This window comes from Microtus ochrogaster (assembly GCF_000317375.1).
Source record: "Microtus ochrogaster isolate Prairie Vole_2 chromosome 14 unlocalized genomic scaffold, MicOch1.0 chr14_random_1, whole genome shotgun sequence".
Classification (NCBI taxonomy): Eukaryota; Metazoa; Chordata; class Mammalia; order Rodentia; family Cricetidae; genus Microtus; species Microtus ochrogaster.
The window spans coordinates 28800847-28808492 of record NW_004949096.1 but is presented as its reverse complement, the minus strand read 5'-3'; the positions used below and the strand labels follow the sequence as shown (position 1 = coordinate 28808492).

The 7646-nt window shown below is 46.7% G+C and overlaps 1 protein-coding gene across 1 annotated transcript in view; it reads left to right on the top strand.

The window, feature by feature from the left end:
* Pla2g4e (phospholipase A2 group IVE) overlaps positions 1 to 7646 on the top strand; it is a 79358-nt gene that overhangs the window by 1471 nt on the left and 70241 nt on the right. The gene's annotated exons all lie outside the window — the stretch shown is intronic.

Sequence of the window (7646 nt, the reverse complement as noted above, 5' to 3'; positions counted from 1 at the left end):
GGGCCAAGCCTCTGAAACTGTAAGCAAGTCCCCAGTAAAACATGTTTTCTCTTATGAGACTTGCTGTGGTCATGGTGTTCCTCCACAGCATCAGAACAGGGACTAAGACAGAGGGGTATCTATTTCTGCCCATGGGTTACTGAGAAGAAAGAGTACGGTCACGCTTGTGACAGATCTATCAGAATGTGCCTGGGACAAACAGCACAGATACAGCCCACACAGTGGTACAGCAGTGTTGTTCGTGCAGCCGCGTGCAACTCAGAGGGAGCCTGAGGGAGCGTACTGATTTGGTCTTCTCACAGCCCTGCCTATTGGGCAGGGAAGGGAACATCTTGAACAAGTTCCATCTGATAAACATAGCACTGTACAAAAGCCAAAGGGCGTCTTTAGGTAACACGGGTTATCTTTCTGCGTCCTTCCGCTGACTGCCAGAGTTTGGGAAGGCCTGGTGATTCACACTTTGTGTGACCTTTCCCCGGCAGTGAGAGGTGGTCACATAGGCCATGGACCCCCTCACCTCCTACAGGCCGTACTGGTCTCTCTCCTCCCCTCTGTCTGGTCCATGGCTTGGTGAATCCATCCTGAGCCTCAACCGCAAAGTTTCTAGAAGATGCCACTTCATACATATATGCTAGCATCCACCACACCCCACAACTCAGCCTCATAATGTAACTTGTGAGGGACGCTGTGGGGTGGCCCAGCCCTCACGAGAACATGACTCCACCCCTTAACCAAGGTGACTGCTCTGTGGATGTATGGGGCCTCTTCCAGGTGACCCTTCTCAGAGTCACAGGTGATGAGCAGCCAAGGGCCGCCAGGATTTCCCTCAACTTCTCTACCCCACACTAGCCTCCCTTTCCCCCTTCCCCCAAGCCCCACTGTTCCTTAGATGCTAGTTCTTGCTCTCCTTCCTCTTCCTGGTGCCACCTTCTTCCCAGAAGTTTGTGTCTGGGAAACTAGGCATGCTCTTGCTATGCAGAAAGGAGAGTCAGGGATTAGGCCAGCCTTTCTCCCCTATGCCCTGATAAAGAAGTCGCTGGCCTGTCCTTGCCTGCCCAGCATCCTATGCCTCCTGACTCACTTCCGAGGCGCAGCTAAGAAGTTACAGCAGCAATTAAAGTGCAGTAGCTCAGTATTGGTCACATTAGAGTGGTGAAGAGCCTTGCTTGGGAATCAGATGGGGCTCCATCCCTTACTCTGTCATTTGTCATCCTGTTACCTCAGAAGAGTTCCTCAACTGCTTGGACTTCCTGCTTCCTTATCTATGGAGAAATAGCAGGTCAGGGGCTGGAGAGATGGCTCAGAGGTTAAGAGCACTGATTGCTCTTCCAGAGGTCCTGAGTTCAATTCCCAGCAACCACATGGTGGCTCACAACCATCTATAATGAGATCTGGTGCCCTCTTCTGGCATACAAACATACATGGAAGGAATGTTGTATACATAATAAATAAATAAATCTTTAAAAAAAAAAAAGAAAAGAAATAGCAGGTCAGAAGTTGATAAGCTGCTTGGCATAGAGCCCAAGCACCTGAGGTAGAGCAACGGCGGCCACTGTTTCTTCTCTTCTACCTTGGCTATTTTCACACATATTGGGCTCTAGGAATGAGGTGGTACCATGATGCCTTTATCCTTTTTCTGTCTGCTTTATAGTAGAGAGGCCATTTATCTGGGACATAGACTATCACAGAAAAACATTTAGTTTCTTATACTTCATTATTTAATTTTTATGGATAGCATTTCAGGTATACTACAATAAAATACATTACATCTAATATTATTTAATTAAACAAGATTTACTTTTTTAAAAGTCCCATCCACAGTTTCCCCTCCTTCCTCTCCTTTCAGTCTCTCCCTTCAACCCCACCCTCGTTCCCACCCCCCCAACCCATTCCTTCTCCGTGTCCACCCAGAGTATCAATAAAACATGGCATAGCAAGTTGCAGTAAGACTAAACATCTTTCCATGGGCAAGACGACCCAGCGTGAGGAGTAGGGTCCCAAAAGACAGTAAAAGAGTCAGAGACAGCCCCTGTTCCCACTGTTAGGAGTCCCACAAGAGGACCAAGCTACACAACTGTAACATATATGCAGAGTGTCTAGGTCAGTCTCATGCAGGCTCCCTGGTTGCTAGTTTAGGTTCAGTTGTGCCTGTGAGCCCAGGTTAGTTGATGGTGTGAGCTTCTCGTGGTGTCTTTGACCCCTCTGGCTCCTATACTCCTTTCTCCTCCTCCTCTGCAGGATTCCTGAACTCTGCCTTACGTTTGATTGTGGGTCTCTGCATTGCCTCCATCAGTGGCTGGATGACTCCTCTCTGATGACAGTTGAGCCAGGCACCAATCTGGTCACAGGAGACAGCCAGTTCAGGCTACTTATCCACTATTGCTAAGTCTAACCTGGGGTCTCCCCGGTAGACTACTGTGAGATTCCCATATTCCAGGCTTCCACCCAACCTGGAATGCCGTGCCCTACAGCTGTCCCCTTAGCACCAGACCCTCCAGTGCCCCATCCCAACCTGATCATCTGTCCTCAGCCTACTCATGAAATCCCTTTTATTTCTCCTTTCCAGGGAGACCTGGGCACCCCCTCCCCCCTGAACTCTCCTTGTTCACGAGTCTCTCTGGGTCAGTAGATTGAAGCATAGCCAACCTTTACTTTAACAGCTAATATTCACTTACAAGTGCATACACACCACGATGGTCTTTCTGTATCTGGGTTACCTCACTCAAGATGACTTTTTTCCTAGTTCCATCCATTTGACCTCAAATTTCATGATGTCATTGTTTTTAACAGCTGAGTAATACTCCATTGTGTAAATGTACCACATTTTTTTTTTTTTTTTTACTCATTCCTCGGTTGAGAGACATCTAAGTTGTTTTCAGATTCTGGCTATTACAAATAATGCTGCTATGAATAGTTGAGCAAGTGTCCTTGTGCTATGACTGAGCATCCTGTGGATATATGCCCAAGAGTGGTATATCTGGCTTTTGTGATAGATTGGTTCCCAGTTTTCTAAGAAACTGCCATACTGATTTCCAAAGTGACTGTACAAGTTTGTACTCCCAACAGCAATGGAGGAATGTTCCCCTTGCTCTATATCCTCTCCAGTATGAGCTGTCACTTGTGGTTTTGATCTTGGCCGTTCTGACAGGTGTAAGATGGTATCTCAGAGTCATTTTGATTTGCATTTCCCTGATGGCTAAGGATGTTAAACATCTCCTTAAGTGTTTCTCAGCCATTTGAGATTCTTCTGTTGAGAATTCTCTGGTTAGATCTGAACCCCATTTTTAATTGGATAATTTGGTTTGTTGATGTCTAGTTTCCTGAGTTCTTTATACATTTTGGAAATCAGTCCCTTATCAGATGTGGGACTGGCGAAGATCTTTTTCCATTCTGTAGGGTGCTATTTTGTCCTATTGATGGTGTCCTTTTCAGTTTCATGAAGTCCTGTTTATTAAGTGTTGAACTCAGTGTTTATGTTATGGGTGTCCTGTTCAGGAAGTTGTCTCCTGTGCCAACACATTCAAGGCCATTTCCCACTGTCTCTTCTATCAGGTTCAGTGTATCTGGATTTATGTTGAGGATTTTGATCCACTTGGACTTGAGTTAAGTAACCAAGATTTACTTTTAAAGTTTCTCTCTCTCTGTCTCTCTCTCTGTCTCTCTCTGTCTCTCTGTCTCTGTCTCTCTGTCTCTGTCTCTCTCTCTCTCTCTCTCTCTCTCTCTCTCTCTCGGTATTTATTATTATTATTTTTAAAGACAAGGTCTCTCTCTACATAACCCTGGCTATCCTGGAACTCACTGTGTAGACCAGGCTGTCTTCAAACTCACAGAGATCTACCTGCTGCTGCCTCAGAAGTGCTGGGATTAAAGCTGTGTGCCACCATGCCTGGCTTAAAGTCTTTTTTAAGATATACAGGAGTGGGCTAAAGAGATGGCTCGGCAGTTAATAGCATATACTACTCCTCCGTGAGACTCCGGTTCAGTTCACAGCTGCCTTGTGTATGTAGAAAATGAAACTACTAGAAAATAGAATAACAGTGCCAGAGCCCAAGGAAGGCTGTAGGAGGGAAGACGGAGGGAGGAGGCCAACAGGCAAGGACGAGCAGTTAGACAGGAGGGTAGAATAGCTTCTGCTCTCACGCAGGACAGGAGGATAGCTATGAGGGTTCAGAAGATGTGACATCTTCTTCTGGTCGCTTTGGGCTCCTGGACTCACATAAACGTACTCGTGTAGATATACACACATGCACATAATTAAAATAAATCTTAACAAAATAAATAATTAAATCTCTTTAGAGGTTGGGGTGATAGCTAAGTAGTAGAGCACTTATTCAGCAAGCATGGATCCCAGGGTTTAATTCCCAGCATCACACACACACACCTAAACAAACCACCAAAATTATTTTATTTTAGCATATAGCAACTTCATATATTTATGGGACACAGTGTGATATTTAAGCAGATGTACCTATCACCTCAGACATTTGTCATTTCTTTATGTTAGGAAGATTCAAATTCCTGTATTATTTCTTTGGAAATAGTCCCTTACTTGTCACAGCTGTCCTCCTGGTTGTATGACAGCAGACATTATGTCATCGCTTCTGTCCAATTGCTCCCCTCTGCCTGTTGGCCTCTCTCGCTCCATCTTCCCCGTTTTCCTCCTCGGGCTCTAGCATCCCTTATTCTGTTCTCTAGTAGTTTTGTTCTCTGCATATGCAAGTAGTTTCTTAGCATGTTTGAGAAACAACCAGGTGTTGGTGTCGCACACCTTTAATCCAGCACTCAGGAGGCAGAGGCAGGCAGATCTCTGTGAGTTTGAGGCCAGCCTGATCTACAGAGTGAATTCCAGGACAGCCAGGGCTATACAGAGAAACCCTGTCTTGAAAATGAACAAACAAAAGAAAAAGTTTGGAAAACACTGAGAGGCAAATGCACTGAAAACTATCCAACCCAGTGCGTATTCGCCCCTTTCAGTTTTTTCCCTTAGATAATATTTATACATTTATGCTTACAATATTTAGGCATATCTATCCCAGGGTATTTTTTAGACTAAAATTAAGGTATATTTTCTAGATTACAGTCTGAAGTCTATAATTGCATTTTGTGTTTGTGGGTGTAGCAGTGGAAATCAAACCTAGGGTATCAACAACAGTAGGCAAGTGCTCATACCAAAGAGTTATATCCCTGGTGCTTCGCTATGCCGGTCCTGATGGCTGGTTCATATTCCACAGTGTGCACGTAGGCACTGTAATCAGGCTCTGTAGTGAGTGGTCAGTTTCCATGACATGTTTCAGGTGTCCATGCATTAAGACCTTGTGAAATATCTAGCGATTAAATGGCCACAGTCACATCTAGATCTGCAGGAGGGCAAGCTTGGCTGGGAAGATGTGAACATAGCTCAGTGGGGTCCTTGATTATAACCACATGGTGGCTTTGGAAGGAACAGTCCACCAATTTTCAGATGGCTTCTGGTCAGTTCTCTGTGTTGGCCTTTGAAGGGTTCTGTCCAGGCCCACCGCTGTGGACTATTCTTTCTAGACAGCATAGAGCCTCCAGTAAATACCGGCTCATCAGGCTGGCTGGGCCTCACTGCTTGGAGCTCCAGTCCCTGCCCTGAATTCTTGGGTGACTCTTCACAGACTTGCCACACTCTCCTGAGAAAAGCAGCAGGCACATCAGAATACATTTCTTGAGCAAATATTTACAGAGTTCCCACCATGTGCTTAGGATTGTTTCAGGGGTGGGAGACAGTGCTGAGCAGGTCGTGTGAGATCCAGCCTTCATGCCACCTACATGTGTGTCCTCAGGGAGGGAAGCCTGGGAATCGCTATGGCACTCTTCTGATGTCTAGGATGAAGCACTCAGCAGCGAGTGACTAACAGCAGAGAAGCCTTGGCAGGCGGACTTGGCACATTTGAATGAGAACCGTGAGGAAGAGAAGAATGATGGGAAAATGTTCTCAAAAGAACCGAGTATAAAGAAAGGTCCTGGGGTCGGCACAAGGGTCATTGGTTCTAGAAACGTAAAACCCCAGTGTCCAGTGGGCATGTCAGGGTCAAAAGTAAAGTTGGAGCCATCTGCTCCAGAAGCTGCGGAAGCAGTGTTAGCTTCCTTCTGAGGTCCAGGGAAAGCTGCCAGAGGGATTCAGTCTGGGGGAACGATTTCATCTGTGTGTGGTACACACTTGGGAGGTAGTGGAGGATGCTACCTGGTAACAGGAGGACCAGGAAAACAAAGATGGCAGCTCTAGCTGTGGCCTGGTGAGGGGTAGTAGATTTGGGGCTCTTCTGAGAGTAGAGCCTACCAGACTCAGTGACTGCTAAATAAGCCATCACAGATATTGCTTAGCTTTTTGCCTTTGTAACTGCTGGGCCCCATTACTCAGGTAGGGGACCCCAGGGTAGGAATAGCTTGGGGTAAAAAGAACTTAAGGTTTCTGTCTTAGACATTTTTTTGTGCAGAGAATTGAGCTCAGGGCCTTGAACATGCTGGACCATGGTGTCCTACAACTGAGCGATGTCCCCAGTTCTTGTCCTGGACGTTGGAAATTTGAGACACCCTCAAATAGAAGTGTCAGGTTGTCCAACTGAAAAACTCAGGGAGATAATCTATAAGAATACATGAAGCAGAATGCAGATTTTTTTTGAGACAGGATCTCATGGCACCCAATCTGCCACTGAACATGCCACGTAGCTGAGGATAGTCTTGAACTCATGATCTTTCTCTCTTCCTCCCGAGTGCTGGGGTTGCAGTCCTGTGCTGTACTACCATACTCCGCTCCTGGGGTGCTGAAGGTCAAACCCAGGGTTTCTCCCCATACTAGGCAAGCCCTCCACCAACTGACCTACATCACCAGTCCCCAAATACAAACAGCTTTTAAAGCCATGGCGCAGGCTGAGATTTAATGGACAGGGCAGAGACAGAGGAGGCAGAATTCTGCACTCTCCTGATGTCTGCCATCAGACACCCAACTGCAGAAAAGTCATCAAAAGAGTCTGCAGGCTGGCTGTGGTGGCACATACTTACAGTCTCACCACCTGGGAGGCAGAAGGAGGAATGTTGGGAGTTGAAGATCAGTCTCCCCTGTGTGCCAAGACCTGGCCCCGAACTAAAGTCTGTTGACATGCACAAGTAGAGTGTAAAGACATAGACAACAAGGTTGGAATGAACCAATGAGGGAGTGTGGTGGAAGCCAAGAGGTGTTTTTCTCTAATCATCCCATCATGCACTGCTGTCCTCCTGAGAGCAGAGGTGGTCCAGAAATACTTTTAGAAAGCCGAAACTCCAGGGCCACTTGCTCACACACCTTCCCTCTTCCCCAGCAGATGCTGGTTGCTGTCCCGAGCCACTCCCAGCTTCCCACTATCTCCAACATCAAAGTTCATATCTGCACCTGACTCCAGAGGCCACACCCCAGCTCCCACCCTGCAGGGTTCACACCCCATGGTCCACAGCTCACACCCTTCCCTCCTGGCAAGACCTGCCCTACTCTAGGCCACCTACGCATAGTGAGGCAAGCTCATTCCACTTCTCTTTCCGGGTTCTGCTGCCTGCCTTCCTGGAGTAGAAGTCTGTCCTCCACACCTTGCCTGCAGGTCAAGATCCAGCTCAGGGCTCACTCAATCGATTTCCATTTTGATTCTTTT